This window comes from Macaca nemestrina, chromosome 10, assembly GCF_043159975.1.
Source record: "Macaca nemestrina isolate mMacNem1 chromosome 10, mMacNem.hap1, whole genome shotgun sequence".
Taxonomy (NCBI): domain Eukaryota; kingdom Metazoa; phylum Chordata; class Mammalia; order Primates; family Cercopithecidae; genus Macaca; species Macaca nemestrina.
The window spans coordinates 140,871,934-140,888,106 of NC_092134.1; the positions used below are offsets into that span (position 1 = coordinate 140,871,934).

General features: G+C 47.5%; 1 protein-coding gene across 44 annotated transcripts in view; it reads right to left on the reverse strand.

The window, feature by feature from the left end:
- Positions 1-16,173, reverse strand: part of LOC105484109 (calcium voltage-gated channel subunit alpha1 C) — a 649,973-nt gene that overhangs the window by 307,831 nt on the left and 325,969 nt on the right. The window lies entirely within an intron of this gene.

The following is a 16,173-nucleotide window of genomic DNA, read 5'->3' on the forward strand; positions in this document are numbered from 1 at the left end:
CACACTTCTGAAGACCCCTTTGGATGGGCCCAGGGAGGAGGCCTTCCAGAACCCCATCCAGGGTTTTACAGTCTGAAAACACTTTCCATTCACATACTCAGTCAATGGGATGACATCCCTTCCAATAAGGAGAGAAGGTGGCCATTCTCTCCAGGCAGCAGGGGATTTTATAATTCATTAAAATATTTAATATTTAAAGGTATACTTTGAGGGGAGGGTGGCTCAAATTTATTCTACATCTTCCCTTGAAAGTCAAGCATGAAGAAATGGAGAATTTTTATTTTATTAGTCACACTTATCTTTTCCAGCTCTTGGATTATAAAGCCTATATTTATCATGACTGTGTCCAAGTTTCTCCTGTGAGCCAGGGAGCAGCTCCTGCGTCCACACCAGAGAGAAGCCACATCAGGAGTAAGAGGAGGGCCCTGTGGGAGCACAGACGACAGGTCTCTGCCTGGCCCATGCTGGTTCACCCTGGCACCTTGGAAAACTGTGGAGCTTCTTCCCCAGTGTCCCTCCTTTTCCTTTTTTTTTTTTTTTTTTTTTTTTTGAGACAGGGCCTTGCTCTGTTACCTGTGTTGCCCAGGCTGCAGTGCAGTGGCACAACCATAGCTCACTGCAGCCTCGACCTCCTGGGCTCAAGGGATACTCCTGTTTTAGCCTGTAGCTGGGACTACAGGCACATGACACAGGTAATTTTTTAATATTAATTTTTGTAGACATGTGGAGATGGGATCTGGCTATGTTGCCCAGGCTGGTCTTGAACTCCTAGCCTCCAGTGACCCTCCCACCTCAGCCTCCCAAAGTGCTGGAATTATAGGTGTGAGCCTCCACCCCCAATCCCCAGTGTCCCTTTTCAGCCTAATTCAGAGATATAAACCCTTTCCTGAATTTCAATACCCTAAAATAAGAAATTTTGATCTTACAACCTTCTTAGTAAGAAAACCAGTACACAACAAGGATTTAAACCAGAGAGAATAGAGAACCAGCATCTATAGAGCCTCTGTGTTATGCATTTAAAAAACATCATTTAATCTCCGTAACTCCCTGCACAGTAAGTATTTTTATCCTCTTTTGCAGACTAGAAACAGAGGCTCAGAGAAGTTCTATGACAGCTAGCAAGGAGTGGAGGTAAGCTTTGGGCTGTCAGGCCACGCTTGCCCAAAGTTACACAGCTAGCGGATGGCAGAGCCAGAAAACGAGAAGGATCCACAGTCAGAAGCGTGTACTCTCTCCCCACTACTGGATGCCACAGCTTTCCTTGGAGGAGGAGATGGTGGAGGGCCAGCCAGCAGGGTTCGAGTCCATGGTCCAGGCCTAGAGCTAGCAGTCATTCATACACCACTCACCCCTCCGCTGCTTGGCTGGTAATCACGTAGAGGCCTCCTCAGCCCAGCCTGCATTTTCTGCTTAGTTTGCAGTTTGCCAGGCAGCTTCTACGGTAAAACAGTGGTCTAGAGGCCTTGCCTCTCCTCGTGAGCCCAGGTTTCTGTGGGAGATGAAGCTGCAGCCTTAGCTTCCAGCTATGAGGCAGGACAATGCACTTTCAAGGGCTGCTGACTCAGGAGCAGCTCCAAGGGTGAGGTCTGGCTGAGGGGCATGTGTTTGTATAGGAGCTTGAAGTGCACAACAGTACTGCTGTGCTAATACTAGAGGGTTAACAGTAGTCAACAGTCTACACAATGTAAGGACGCAGGGTTCTTACGGACACAAGGATTGGTCTAGGAATTCCAGCAAAATAGCAAAGGCCAGATGGACATAAAGAAAAGCTCCCTAGCTGCCATACTTCTGCAGAACGCATCCATGAACACATCCATGTGGGATGGGGCCAGTCCTGCGAACATTCTGCCAACACGCTCTCCTCCCCCAGGTAAAGGCCACAGGGAGGGTTCTCAGGTACAATCCTCTGCCTCCCATTTGGGCATCAGCAACACTTCTCCAGCCCAAGTCCAGGTCCTGCCGCATGCAGAATAATGCAAAGGACCTTTTTAAACCCAGGCACCTTGGAGACACAAAGTCACCCCATGACAAATCCCCTCTAAAGAATAATAAGGAAAACAGCTCGGAGAGGAATGAGAAGTGTGCTTTGAGCTTGGGCCCAGACACAGTGGTTTCTCAGAAACCCACCCCCGGCTGATGGGTGCATGTGAGGAGCTGGCAAATCCGATGCTTTTTCTTCCCAGCAGCTGACAAGATCTGCTTAGGTGCTCAGACAGGTGGAAAGCTAGCAGGGCCTCTGCAGCTTCCTGGAAGGAAGAGGCTATGCTGCTAGATTTCCCTAATGAGCTCATAACTTCAAAAAAAAAAAAAAAAAAAGCAAAATGAAGTTACTATGGATGCACAAAGGCTAATTATCAGATGGAAATAGTTATGATGGTAGCTATGGAAAGACTCAATAGATGGCTCAGCAGAAATAATTCTCACGTTTACATTTCTCTCTCTCATGTTTAACATCGTGGAGCCATTTATTATAGGTCAATGCCTGAAAAAAATGTTGACTTTAAAATTGTAAGAATTCTTCAGCTCATCTGATAAAAATACCATCTGGTTTTCTTCACCTCAGAACTAGGTTTGGAAACTAGATAAGCAGATTGGGCTGAGATACTCCACTAAGTTCCAAAAGGCAGGATTGGGCAGATGGTGAAACGCGGAGTTTAAAACAAGGCTGTCCAGCGGAACTCCTGGCAAACATGGGAACGCCCCGTGCCCGTGCCGTCCAGCTCGGCAGCCACCAGCCACGTGGCAGCTGAGTCCCTGATACACAGCCAGTGCCACTGAGGAACGGAACTTTACATTTTATTTATTTTAATTAATTTAAATTTAAATAGCCACACTTGGCTGGTGGCTAGTGGATTCGACAGCCCAGGTCTAGAGGGCAAACAGCTAAGTTTTCTTATACCGATGCTCAGAGTGGGTGTTCTTTCAGAATTCACTGTAAAGAGGGACCTCCTTAAAACTTCACTAACCTTAAAAGAAATACTTTTAATTAAACCCCAGCTCACCCTCCATCTTCACACCTTGTCTTTGCCCCACTTCAAGCGCTCGGAAGGAGCAGCCATACACCTTGCTGTTTCCCCCTCTCTGCCTCCCGCCCCACTCTCGTGGGTCCTGCCCATGACTTCAAGAAAACTGCTCATCCAGCGTCCTCGGCTTGACCCTGCTTCCCTCCGGGCTTCCCTGACAGGCCTCTTCTTGGTTCCCTCCCACCCTGCTGGATGCTGCTTCTGGACAGACTTTCATGGTTGCCCTTTCTTTGCGGTTAGACGTTTCCCAAAAATCAACCCTGGGTTCCCAAGTCCTCTCGCTCCACACTTGCTCCCTGAGTCATCTCATCTGCAATCACATCTTCGATCAGTGCACCGAGGAGTCGGTATTTCCAGCATGAATCTGTCCCCTGAGCTCCAGACCCACAGATACAAACTCCTAATGGATGTGTCCGTGTGGATGCATCACAAGCACCCAAAAGCACCCCCAGTGGCCTTTGGTGACGTCAGACTTAGCTGCTCTCCTGCCCCCTGTCTCAGTGAAGGGAAACCCCATATTCTTGGTCTTCCAAAGCAGGCTTGTCTGATCTTGGCATTTTTGTGTTCCTCACCTTCCACGTCAGTCACTATGTCCTATCGTCTCGGCGGCCAAATGCTCTCTTAGGAGTTGCCTCCTCCTCTTTGTGCTCTCTGACCCTGCCTTAGTTCAGAGCCACCACATCCCCACTGCTGTGTGGAGAGTCTCTGAGGTCACCTCTCCACTTCTAGTGGTTTCCTATTCTGGCCTTCTCCACACCTTCACCAGATGTGTCTACTAAGCTCCAGCACGCCACAGGCTGCTTCAGACCCTGCACTCACGCACAAAGAGATCACAAATGCACAGAATGAATGATGCCTCCAGAAGGTGAATGGGTCCTGGCAGGGCCCTGTCCAGTTCCCAGCTTTAGCTCCTGCTCTGTCTTTTACCCACCGTGTCTCCGTCCCACACTCTTGGCACACATTCCCTCTCCTGCAGCCCTATTCCCGGAGAAATCCTGATCATCTTCAAAGCCCAGCTCTCCTGTCACCTCCTCTGATTCTCGAACCCCTCCAAACACATCCCTTCTTCTGCTTTGTTCCCAAAGCACTTTGTCCGTAAAGCTATTACTTACCAAAACTTAAATCAAAACTTATCACACCGAATTATGGAGAATTTTATGTGTGTCCTTCTTCCCTCACAGTTTTTTAAGGCAAGGATTATATCGTATTGTTGGTTCTAGTATCTGGAACGATACCTAATCCATAATAAATGCCCAGTGACTGTCCCCTAACGTTAAGCACCAGCCAAAAAAGATTCTCTCAGGTTCTGTCCCCCATTACTGCATTACATGCAGGGAGGCTTCATGTCCTGGCTGCCTCGCTCATCATAGGCAGGGAGGCTGCATGTCCTGGCTGCATCGCTCATCACAGGCAGGGAGGCTGCATGTCCTGGCTGCATCGCTCATCATAGGCAGGGACACTGCATGTCCTGGCTACATAACTCATCACAGGCAGGGAGACGGCATGTCCTGTCTACACCACTCATCATAGGCAGGGAGGCTGCATGTCCTGGCTGCATCGCTCATCACAGGCAGGGAGGCTGCATGTCCTGGCTGCATCGCTCATCATAGGCAGGGAGACGGCATGTCCTGGCTAGCCCAGGACAGTCCTCATTTACACCGGGTGTTGTTCTGGTGTTCCCAAAGATTGTACCTGGGTTCCCAAGTCCTTTTTGGTCAGGGTCCCCTTTGGCATCTCTGTTTGAATGAAAAATTACATGGTCACCCCAGTCATAAAGACTTTTATATAGAAATCTTAAAGAAGATGTACCTACAAAGAGTTTGGAAATCAAGCTGCCTGGAAGTAAGGGAATGGGTCAAATAACCCCTCAAATTCCATTCAGTCATAAGGCACAAGGACTCTATGATTTCTAGAAATATTCTTGAGAGAAGCTATAACAAAAATTCAGCCACTTTAATTTCCTCAGCCTGGGAGTAGAAGGCATTCCAGGCAGCCTCCTGTGCACTCAGATGAATGAGAAGTAAGACAGGAGGGAAATATGGGAGTTCACTGTAACCAGCTGGAACTCGCCCAGGGGACAAAGGGAGTGAAAGGAGGGACTTGGTGCCGGAGGATTGGAAGAACGAGGGTGGGTGGGCGGCACCAGAGCAGGGGCACACACACCAGTATCAGTGGGGCCTCCAAAAGGCTGGTGACAGCAGGCTTCTTCTAAAATTCTGCCAAGGAAGAGAAAAATGGAGGCCCCAAGTGTGGACAATTAGGAGGCAATAGAGTCGCTGCAAAAGCAGTCATCAATGAAATGAGGCGAGTCCAGGAAGCCTTAGCCATTCTAAATGCCTATCAGGTTAGACACAGGGGTTGTAAGATGACACCTGGTACTGATCACATTAAAAGGATGCTCTCCTTCACTCACAAAGGACAGGATCACAATCTTCCCTTTTACTTAAAGTTAGCCAGCTTGCCTCTCCTACTTCAAAACAAACGACAACAAAAATAGAAGGTATCCCTTGATCCAAAAACTGCCCTCTCTCACCCCTCTCCTTCCCAGCACAGTGTCCTGAAGGAGTTCAGACGCTTGTCTCCATCACTTGCCTCCCACTGCTTGGCACAGTGTGCCCTGACCTCTGCCTCAGCACTCCTCTGTCTTGCTTGCCAAGTGCACAGTGATCAACACATCTCCAAATCCAAAGGCCACGCCTCTGTCCTTATCTCACTTGACCTCTCCTATCAGCAAGAACAGGGGACTCTGTTCACCACCTCTATTCCCAACACCATCTTCCTTAGCTTCCATGACTCCACACTTTCCTGGTTTTCTCTCTACCTCTCTAGCCACTCATCTCATCGCTGCTACTAGCTCTGTCTACCCTGGTCATTGATTAAATGTGATGTCCTATTCTCCTCCTACCCTAGTCATTCTTCCTAGATAATGAATGACCCTTGCTCCTACAGTTTCAGTTATCATACACTGATGAACCCCATCTATATTACTCTCCCTCACATCTCTCCTCAAATTTCCAGAACTGAATTTCTAAGTGACACCTAAACAACTGCACTTGGATATGTCACAGGCACTGCCAACTCCACAAGCCCAACATGAACCATGAACTGGTCAACTGCCCTTGGGTATGTCACAGACACTGCCAACTCCACAAGCCCAAAGATGAACCATGAACTAATCAACTCCCCTTGGGTATGTCATAGGCACTGCCAACTCCACAAGCCCAATATGAACCATGAACTGATCAACTGCCCTTGGGTATGTCATAGGCACTGCCAACTCCACAAGCCCAATATGAACCATGAGCTGATCAACTGCCCTTGGGTATGTCACAGACACTGCCAACTCTACAAGCCTAAAGATAAACCATGAACTGATCAACTGCCCTTGGGTATGTCATAGGCACTGCCAACTCCACAAGCCCAATATGAACCACAAATTGATCAGCTCTCCCCACCTCTCTCAGATTCTTCATACTCCCCTCACCTCCATCATCAAATCCAGTCATCATGTTCCATGATTCTGCTTCTTATTTTTCCCCAGCTTTATTAAGGTATAATTGACAAATAAAAACTGTATATTATTGAGATGTAAGACCGACATTAGTATACACTGTGACGTGCTTCCCACAAACAAGGTGATCAACATATCCATCACCTCATAGTCACCATAGTCTTACATGTGCCCACCACACATAGCAAATTGTGTGTGTGTGTGTGTGTGTGTGTGTGTGTGGTGGGAACACATGAGACCTACTTCCTGAGCAAATTTCAAGCGTACATTTTTATCAATTATAGTTACCATGCTGCACATTTGTTTTCCAAAACTTACTCATTTTACAACAGAAACTCTGTACACTTTGACCCAAATCCCTCCATTTCCCCCAGTGCCCCAGCCCCTGGCAACTACCTTTCTACTCTCTGCTTCTGTGAGTTTCATTTCTTCAGATTCCACATATAAGTGAGACATGGTTCTGCTTCTGAAACCCCTCCCTTCTACCCATGGCAGCAGCCTCTTCCCTACTCAAGGCTTGGTCTCCTGCCCTCTAGTTTCTTCTCTCCTTGACAACTGCTCCGGGCGAGTTCTCTTAGTACAGATCTGGTAAGGGGGCTCCCTGGTTTTATGCCTCAACGGGGTTTCACTATTCCTAGGATAGAATCCAGACTCCTGAAAATGGCTTCCAAGGCTCCTCCTGCCCTGGTCCCTCCGCTGTCACTCCTCACAGGCTTTGTGGCAACTTCTTTCTGTTCCTTGCAGCTGCTGAGTTCTCTCTGGCCCTGGAGCCCTTTCACAGGATCTTCCAGTTTCAGGGAACAGCTTTCCACCTTCCTCTTTGCCTCAGGTGTCAGTCCCTGGCTCCACCTACTCTGGGAAGCCTTCATGAAACCCCACAGACTAGGAGCTAACCCTGGATGGAGCCCGGCACTTTCCATGCTATAGCTCTTAGTTCACTTATTAGTCATTGCTTCTTTCTTCTTCTTTTTTTTTATTTTTTTTTGAGATGGAGTCTTGCTCTGTCACCCAGGCTGAAGTGCAGTGGTGCAATCTCGGCTCACTGCAACCCCTGCCTCCCAGTTTCAAGTGATTCTCCTGCATCAGCCTCCTAGATGGCTGGGATTACAGGCACCTGCCACCACACCCGACTAAGTTTTGTATTTTCAGTAGAGCTGGGATTTCAGCATGTTGGCCAGGCTGGTCTCAAAACTCCTGACCCTCAAGTGATCCACCCACCTTGGCCTCCTAAAGTGCGGGCATTACAGGCATGAGCCACTGTGCCCGGCCAGTCATTGCTTATTCAATCATCCAAGTCACCTCCTAACTGAAAGTGCTCTGAAGAAAGTGCCTTCCCCTGCCTTGCACACCACTGCATCTCTAGGACTGGAATCATGTTGGCATGTTATTGAATGACTAATGAATGGACAGAATTCTAAATCTGGAAAAACTAAAGTCAGTTTAAAAAGTCTTATTGTTAAAAGAGCTGTGAGAACCATCTTCATACCATGTCTAGCAGCAGCAAGCCCAGAATGTGGTCCATCACAGGTATGGCAATAATTTACTCTTCCTGCCTTTAAAAAGGCTGGGTCAGGTGGAGGAGTGGGGTGGCAAGAAGGCTGCCCCAGGAGTCAGGAAATCTGGTTTAGCTCATTTATCCATCCAGTAAACATGGACTGAGCATCTCCTATGCTGGTGCTGGGCTCCATGCCGGAATGCAGAGAAACAGGCATACCCTGCCCTCGGGTGCTTAGTGTCTAATGGGGTGGAGATAGAGAGAGACATATAGCAGAAAGCACCATAAAATTCTAAAAGCCCCTTAATGAGAAGACATACAGGTCACAGAGGCAGAGTGGTGAGCCTGTGTGGGCAGGAGGCATAGGAAGAGCTCACACAGGACAAAGTACTGAGTTGAGTTTTGGAAGATGAACAGGTGCTTGCCAGGCAGACGAGGAAGTGACAGGCATTCCAGGCAGAAGCATCAGTGTGTCTAGGAGTAAAAACACAGAACAAGAAATAACATGGCACACATATTTGGGCCACTGCAGTTGGTTGTGTGTGGCAGGACTGAAGAAACTTGTGGGGAAGAGGAGAGTTTTTCCAAGAGATGAGGCTCGCTCAAGAGGCAGAAGGAGTCAGATCCTGGCCGGTGCTTCTCAACTCTGCTGCTCATCAGAATCAACTGGAGGAGCTTAAAAAAAATCATGTAAATACCTGAGCCGCAGCCAGTGATATCAATGTTGAATGACTGCTGTTGGGGGGCGGGGGCTGATTTGCAGCATTTGCCAGTTTCTATGGTATAAATACTCATGCCATGGTCAATTTCAAGCTACCAATGGGATGTCACTGACTGCAGAGTTGGGAGAGATGTGTAGTAGCGTACCATTATCTAATATTTCCACCCAACAGATACAATCAATAGAAACGACCTCGAAAGGTAGTAAAGTCATCAGGCAAACCTGACTTTTGAGTATTTATCACCTTTATTTTTAATATAATGTACTTACTTACAAGTTTATATAATTTAATTTTTAAATAATGGTCATTTAACAACCCAGTCAGAAGATTCCTGGAAGCGATGGCCTCTCCGGGATCGCAGGAGCTGGTTCCAGGTGTACAACACCACTGGCCCCACCCAGGCCCACTCTGTGGACTCACTAGGGGTGAGACCCAGGCATGGATAATTTTAAAAAGATCCCAGGTGATTCTAAGGTACACCCACGGGTGAGAACCATCTATCTGTAGCCCATGTTAAGGAGTCTGATAGTTATCCTAGGGGCCATTGGGGCCACTGCAGGATTTCAAGACTTGTAAACAGAAGAAATTGTATCAGGTTTGCATTTTAGATGGGTAACTCAGCCACACAGTGACAGGTGAATTAAGACTGGAGGGAGGCCGGGGGACCAGTCAAGAGACTGTTGCCAATGTCCAAGCAAAAGCTGGCAGGGGCTTACCTAAGGCTACAGAGGGAGGGAGGCCACGGAGAGACAGCAGCGGGTCCTAGCTGCCCTTGGGTGTAGGGGTGCGAAGTGGATAAGGTGAGGGGGATACAAGAACAATTTTAGTTGCTGGTGGAGACTGAGAAAGTTGAGGAAGTTGTTTTCTGATCACCTCATTTTTTTTTTTTTTCCTATCTGAACTAGGTGATGAGGTTCTGTTGCCAGGAGAGGGAGGTAGGCATCAGATAAGCCTCTGCCCTGGCCATGCAGTACCTGGCTGTGTGCCTGTGAGGGGGCCTGTCTATAAAGCCAGGGAGCTCAAGCAGATCCCTCTGAAGTCTCTTCCAGCATGGAGACTCTGATTCCATCACACTGGCATTTGCTCATGTTTTCACTTTCTTAACTTCCTCTATGACTCAAATTACAACTTGTTATGGGTATAAAGCCTCATTTGCTCTGGGAATCCAGACTACGTCTTTGTAAGTCTTCAGCTCGGGGGAGGCGATTTCCATCCTTGGGGAGCAAACACTATGCTTATTTCTCTCTCATCTCCCTCCTTTCACGGTCAGTTGGCTCCCCTCCCTGAGGCTGACCACTCCCAGCCCCTTTCCAGATGGCGTCTAATAAAGCCGAATGGGACAGAGACGTACCTTCTGGATAACTCCTCATGCAGTAAATTCTAGCAGACCAAAAAGTAAAAAGACTCGCTAAGCCAAGGAGTGGGCTTTGCTCAAATTGCAAAGGAATTTCTCCAAAGACCTCTGCAATGCCTTGCCATGGAGTTCATCTGTCCCTGCAGTGCCTCTACTGACGCTATACTATGTCACGGTGCGGACCAAGGCTGCAAAAGGCTAGAGGCCCAGGTTGCAGTTTGCCCATGTGGCTTACTCTCCCTTCACCTCCCTTCCCTTTCACTGTTGCTGCTCAGAGAAGGAAAAGTGCAAGGTTGTCTACCAGGAAAAGAAAAATAGGGCATGTACACAAAAGGAGAAAAGGAGGCTGGGGTTGAAAAAGAGTCATGAACTGGAGAGACTGACCATGGGCTTTTGTTAGGAAGAAAAAAAGGAGCAAACAGGGGGCCAGGAGGCCTCTAACTGTGCTCATTTTTGCTAGAGCTCTTCATGGATTCTTCGCTCAGTTCCGAATCCACAACCAAAGGAGATGAACTTGGAGTAAGATCCAACAATGTAAGAAGGTGATTAGGGTCAGAAAGAACATCTTGCACAGAAAGGGTGAAAGATGCACAATGTGTAACCTGGAGGAAAGACAGTAGACACAAGATGTAACAAACATCTGCGAGAATATGAAGAACTCTTACAGAAAGACAGTACAGTAACCCGCGATTCCCCGCCAAGAAGCACGCAGATGAGTCACCTGTGAGAAAACTTGTGTTGAGTGCAACAGAGTGTTTCTGGTGGCGCTGCTGCTAACCTGGGCAGTGTGTGATTCACAGAAGGAAGGTGGCTTGTCTGGAGGGTTTTAAAAATCAGAGTGGTCCTTATCAGTTTGCAGAGGTTCAGATGAGGTTCTCCATGGACGGGTGGCAAATGCATGCACAACCTCTCAAGTACCTTGCGCCCAAAAGATCTGTGATTTCCCTGCTCATTAGCACCTTTGGCAGAAAGGGAAGCCGGGATGAAATGCTAATCAATTAGATTTCCTGCTCATTAACAGCCCTTCTGAAATGATTAAAGGAGGAAGTGAAAACCAGCAGAGAAATTCAGGACTGGGCCCTGGCCTCTTCTTCTGCCCTCTGGTCCATTCTGCAGGGGGTTGTCTTGCACTGGCTTCTCACTGGGGCAAAGGGTACTTCGCTGTATTTTTGTTTCCTTCTATTTTGACGTGGTTTGAGTGTTTAGCTCTCTCCAGCAAGGCATGGGAAAAGGCTCTTTTCTTTGCCGTGGCTCTGAGACAACATCCTTTCTTAGGATGATTATTATTGCTATTCACATTATCATTGCAGATGAGGCAGAGAAAATTCCCTGCTTACGCTGCTGTCTCATTGGCTCCCCTCCTCTGTCTGGGAATTCAGGCTTTCCATTTATAACTCCACTGGTTTACTGTAGGGTGGAAGCTGACCCCTCGGCTCAACCGGACATGAAGACATCATTACTTTGAAACCAAGGACAAAGGGCACATTCCTGCCACTCAAGGAACTACGGCTATATTGCTGGTCTCTTACCACCCAGGAGTGGTTCTGATTATTCCAACGACAGTAAGACCAGGCAAAGGAGGAAATTCCAGGTCCCTAGATTAAGCATTGCCACAAGACAACCCGCTTTAGTCTCCACTGCTCTTGTTCGCCTTTGCTCCCACCCACCCTTCTTTTCCTGAGCCTTCAAATGCTACAAGTGCTGCTTGTGTGTGGCCATAGTAGAGCTACACTCGTGTAGTGATTACAAGCCAGGCACGCCTACACAGCACAGCACCCCATTTTATGGAAGAGAAGGCTGAGAAACCACTTGCCTGGGTCACAGAGTTCATTAATGATAGTGCTGGGACTTGAATCCAGGATTGCAAACTAGTTCTCGCTGATTTAGAGTGCATTAGGGAACACTGCCCCTCTTACCTACAAGTGGCCTTGGTCCAGCCTGCTGAGCCCAGAGCTAAGCAGCTTCCCAACTCGGATCCCAGTGATTAATACCAAGGCTTTCCCCACCCTGTGGGACTCTCAAGAACAGCTGAAAGGCAGCTGTGTCAATAAGCCTGTCTCAAGATCCTGGATGAGCTCTATTCTAAGTCAGTCAGTTCCACGTTGATGCAAGCTCCTTTCAAATACTCGTGGGTTAGTTTCTTATTTAATGAGGAGGTAAAGGGTGCCCAGGGCAAAACACATTCTGGGATTTGCCAGTTCAGGAAACTTTCCTTATAGGATATATGACTGGTTTCGACTCTCGGCACACACAAAGTTGGCTCCTACATCTCTCCTTTCTGTCTCCCACAGCCTTGATATTCACATAAGCCCAGAGCTCCCCCTATAATATTATTTAGACACAAGCCGCACAGGATCAAAATGTGAATTGCCGATTGAGAGGAGAAGTCTGTAAGCTTCTTGTGCTGTGGCTGTCTTTGGTGGGTCTCATGATCGCTGTGGGTCCCTTCTCAGAATGATGTTCTTAAATGGAAATAAAGGACTGCAAATAAAGCCAGTTATGTTGAAACCTAGATATCAAAAATATTTAAAGACAATTTTGTAATACACAAATACGCATGCTTCTTCGATAATGTGTTAAACCACAAAATCTAGTGGACTACCAGAATTTTGAAGTAGTATTGAAAGCAAACACTATTTTTGAGATATTTGCAACCATCTTAATGTGATAAGAAATTATTCATGGTTTCTAACGACGGACAAAGCAACAGAAACTGCTAATGCTGTTGTGGTCTGTTACCTATACTTGCGAAGGAATACTGTGATACATTTCGGTTAGAAGCCTGTGATAATAAAGATCCAGTTATTCTCCCATCCAAGTTCATAAATCCTCTGGAATTCCGTCTATAGACTTCACGAACCCCAGTTTAAGAAGGGAATGTTTGGGAAAACAAACGACACAGAGAGGGATGGGTCTGCCCCAGGCTGGAGGCAGCAGTTGCTTTGAAGGAGCGCCCTCTAATTCTTGGGCTGTCCCTGGGATCCATCTGCAGAATTTCCTCCCAGATGTTCTGACTATCAGAGTTGTTTCTATTTTCTCCCAGGATACCTCCAAGGACAATGGGAGATTTTCTTACGCATCCCCATAGTCAAAGTCATTATTATTAATTTGTTAGTAAAATTCCAAATGAGAAATGCTGCCGATTGCTCTGAGATCATTCTGAGTGAAAGCTACGACGGTGAGATGATGAGAAGGTAGCCAGTCTGGGGAAACTGGGTTAGTTCTCTATTACAAGGAAACCACCAAGGCTGCCCAATGGTGGAAACGGTCTTCAGGGTTAGCCCCAGGATTGCTACAGTGTCCTGGGGTGGGGGGGCCTTATGTCGAGGATAACCTGGAGGCAAGGAGCCAGGCTTTCCAGGGCTATTGCAGATGAGGTGGGAACACCGGAGCCACCTCATTTGGGGAACTTTCCCGGGAGGCTACTTGGTCAATACTTTTAAAGTAGCTAATTTATAGGGCATTTCGGATCGAGTGTCTCTTATCTGTCTCCACAACCCAAACGCTGAGTTTGAGCTGACAACACACATTGGGTTTGGAAGCTCTAAAACCATAATCAGGAAGAGGATGATGGATCCTTGGGGAGCATCTCACTTGGTGGCCCTCAGCCTTTGGTTCAGGGACCTCTGAGAATCACAGGCAATGGACTTTTAGCTCCTGACAAATGCCTGACACACATTCACATTTTATATATAATTGTAGGAACTTCAAGGACTCTTGGAAGCCTGATCTAATCTCCCTTTCTCCACTCAGAGATGATGAAACTGAGGACAGAGGAGTGAGGGACTTCCCACAACCACAGGCAGCCAGCTTGAGCGTCTCTGCTGCATGGTTCACAACAGGTCCTGGAAGGCAGATGGCCACGGATGTGGACCTTGCAATGGGCCACTTCCCTGGAAATTGCTTCTCTTCTTTCACACGCCTCAGTCCCCCTCCCCATCCCACATGTTGCTGGGAAAAAGCACACGGGCCAGTTGGGAAGGAGGCTGCACCTTCCGTAGGTGATCCTTGGTGCCTCTGCCTCAGGACACCATCCATCCTCCGTGCTGCAATGAGGACACTGTCCCCCACCCACTCCCGAGCAGGGCTCCCAAAGAGGCCGGTCATGTTATTTAAGGCTTTATCTCTACACAAATAATAAATGCGGAGATCACAGGCATGGGAAAGTTAATTAGTATTATTATGTCTTTAATTCTGACGTTCTCACTGGCAGAGCCCTTTCGTGCCAGCCTTCATCCGAGAACAAACTCGGACAAACCCCTTGTGTATGTTCTCCAGGGATGAAAGAGGGACAGGGAAACACTGGGAATCTAACCAACCTATTAAGAGCCCAGTTTATCAGAAGAGGTCAGTACAGGGCTCCCAGAGGGGTGAAAAACATCAGCTGCAGACAGAGAACAACTGAATGCTCCTTGCCACCACCTAAACACTCAGACAGAATGCTTCCATGCCCTCTTGCTATCATTCCAATCTTTTAGAAGCTATATTTGAATTGTAATACCATTGTCCAGGTGCTGCTTTTTAGTCACCCCAATTGCAAGATTGTGCCTATAAAGAAACAAGCAGCTTCATGTGTTAAGGCTTGCAAAGTCAAGTCCAAAAAGTGCCATGCAAGCACCATGCAAGTTAGGGTTAGACTACACAGATGCTACAGGAAGCAATTACCACCAGGATGGCACCTGTCTTCCAGAGAACACAATCTACCATCAATAACCTGGACATGGAAAAGGATATAAGGGACACCCAGCTGTTTGGGCAGTGTTGAACATGTGCTTAAACTGACGTGACCATCATGTGGGTGGGGATGGGAACCAGGGGACCTGTGCCAAAGGAGAGCCAGTATTATTATGTCTTCAATTCTATTATCACGTCCCGCGTGATAGCGGGCTCTCTGCAACGGGTAAAGGGAGCTCAGTGTTACTTCCAGATGACTGTGCCATGTGACCATGGGCCAGTTACTTATGTCTCAGGGCTTGTGTCCCTTCCTCACCAGTCAAATGAGAGATGGACTGGACAATCTCTACCACCCAGACAGCCTCACACTCCTATGAGGCAGACCAAGAAAAAGCCGTTCTGTCGGGAGTGTCAAGATCCTCCTACTTCCTGTACACTTTTAACAACATGCCTTCTTCCCTGTCCCCAGCCCCAGGGTGAGTAAAATTCTCAAGGTTAAAAGCTTTTTCCACTTATGCTAAAATGTGGAAGAGAAAACCGATAAAGGGATATGAACGGTTACTTAAGATTTCCCTAAAAGGCTGAAGGAGCTAAATAAAGGGTTCATGATTATTAGCCTGGGACAGCCTATCATCACCGTTACATGGACGAATTGTATTGCATGTCAGAGCACGCACAAGATGCACAATAATTTATCAGTCAGGACCCAGAAAATTGTACAGTACAAGTGCCTCTGCAGTTCGTGCCTCCCTGCCCTGCCACCCTCCCTCGGTTCTGTCAAAGGGACATTGCCAAGAGCGGCCCTTGATTTAGGCCTTGGTTTAAAAAAGCACTTTACAAAAACCAAAAAGGACTTGAAATACTTCTGTCACATTTATAAGTAAATAACAAAAAGAGAAAACAGTATTTTTCTCGCTGTTCTCCTTCCCTCCTGTGGTTTCTCACTATTCTCTAGGTAGTTTCCTAAAAGGGACCACAAAAAAGAAACCTAAATTCGTGTAGTAAACATGGGATTGACCAGGAAGACAGATGAAACTGACTATGGTGGCCTATTGGCAAAGAAAGGAAAGAAAAGAAAAAAGAAAAGGAAAGAAAAAAAGAAGGAAAGAAAGAGAGAGGAAAGAAGGAAGGAAGGAAGGAAGGAAGGAAGGAAGGAAGGAAGGAAGGAAGGGAGGGAGGGAAGGAGGAAGGAAGGAAGGAAGGAAGGAAGGAAGGAAGGAAGGAAGGAAGGAAGGAAGGGAGGGAGGGAGGGAGGGAGGGAGGGAAGAAGGAAGGAAGGAAGGAAGGAAGGAAGGAAGGGAGGGAGGGAGGGAGGGAGGGAGGGAGGGAGGGAGGGAGGGAGGAAGGAAGGAAGGGAGGGAGGGAAGAAAGAAGGAAGGAAGGAAGGAAGGAAG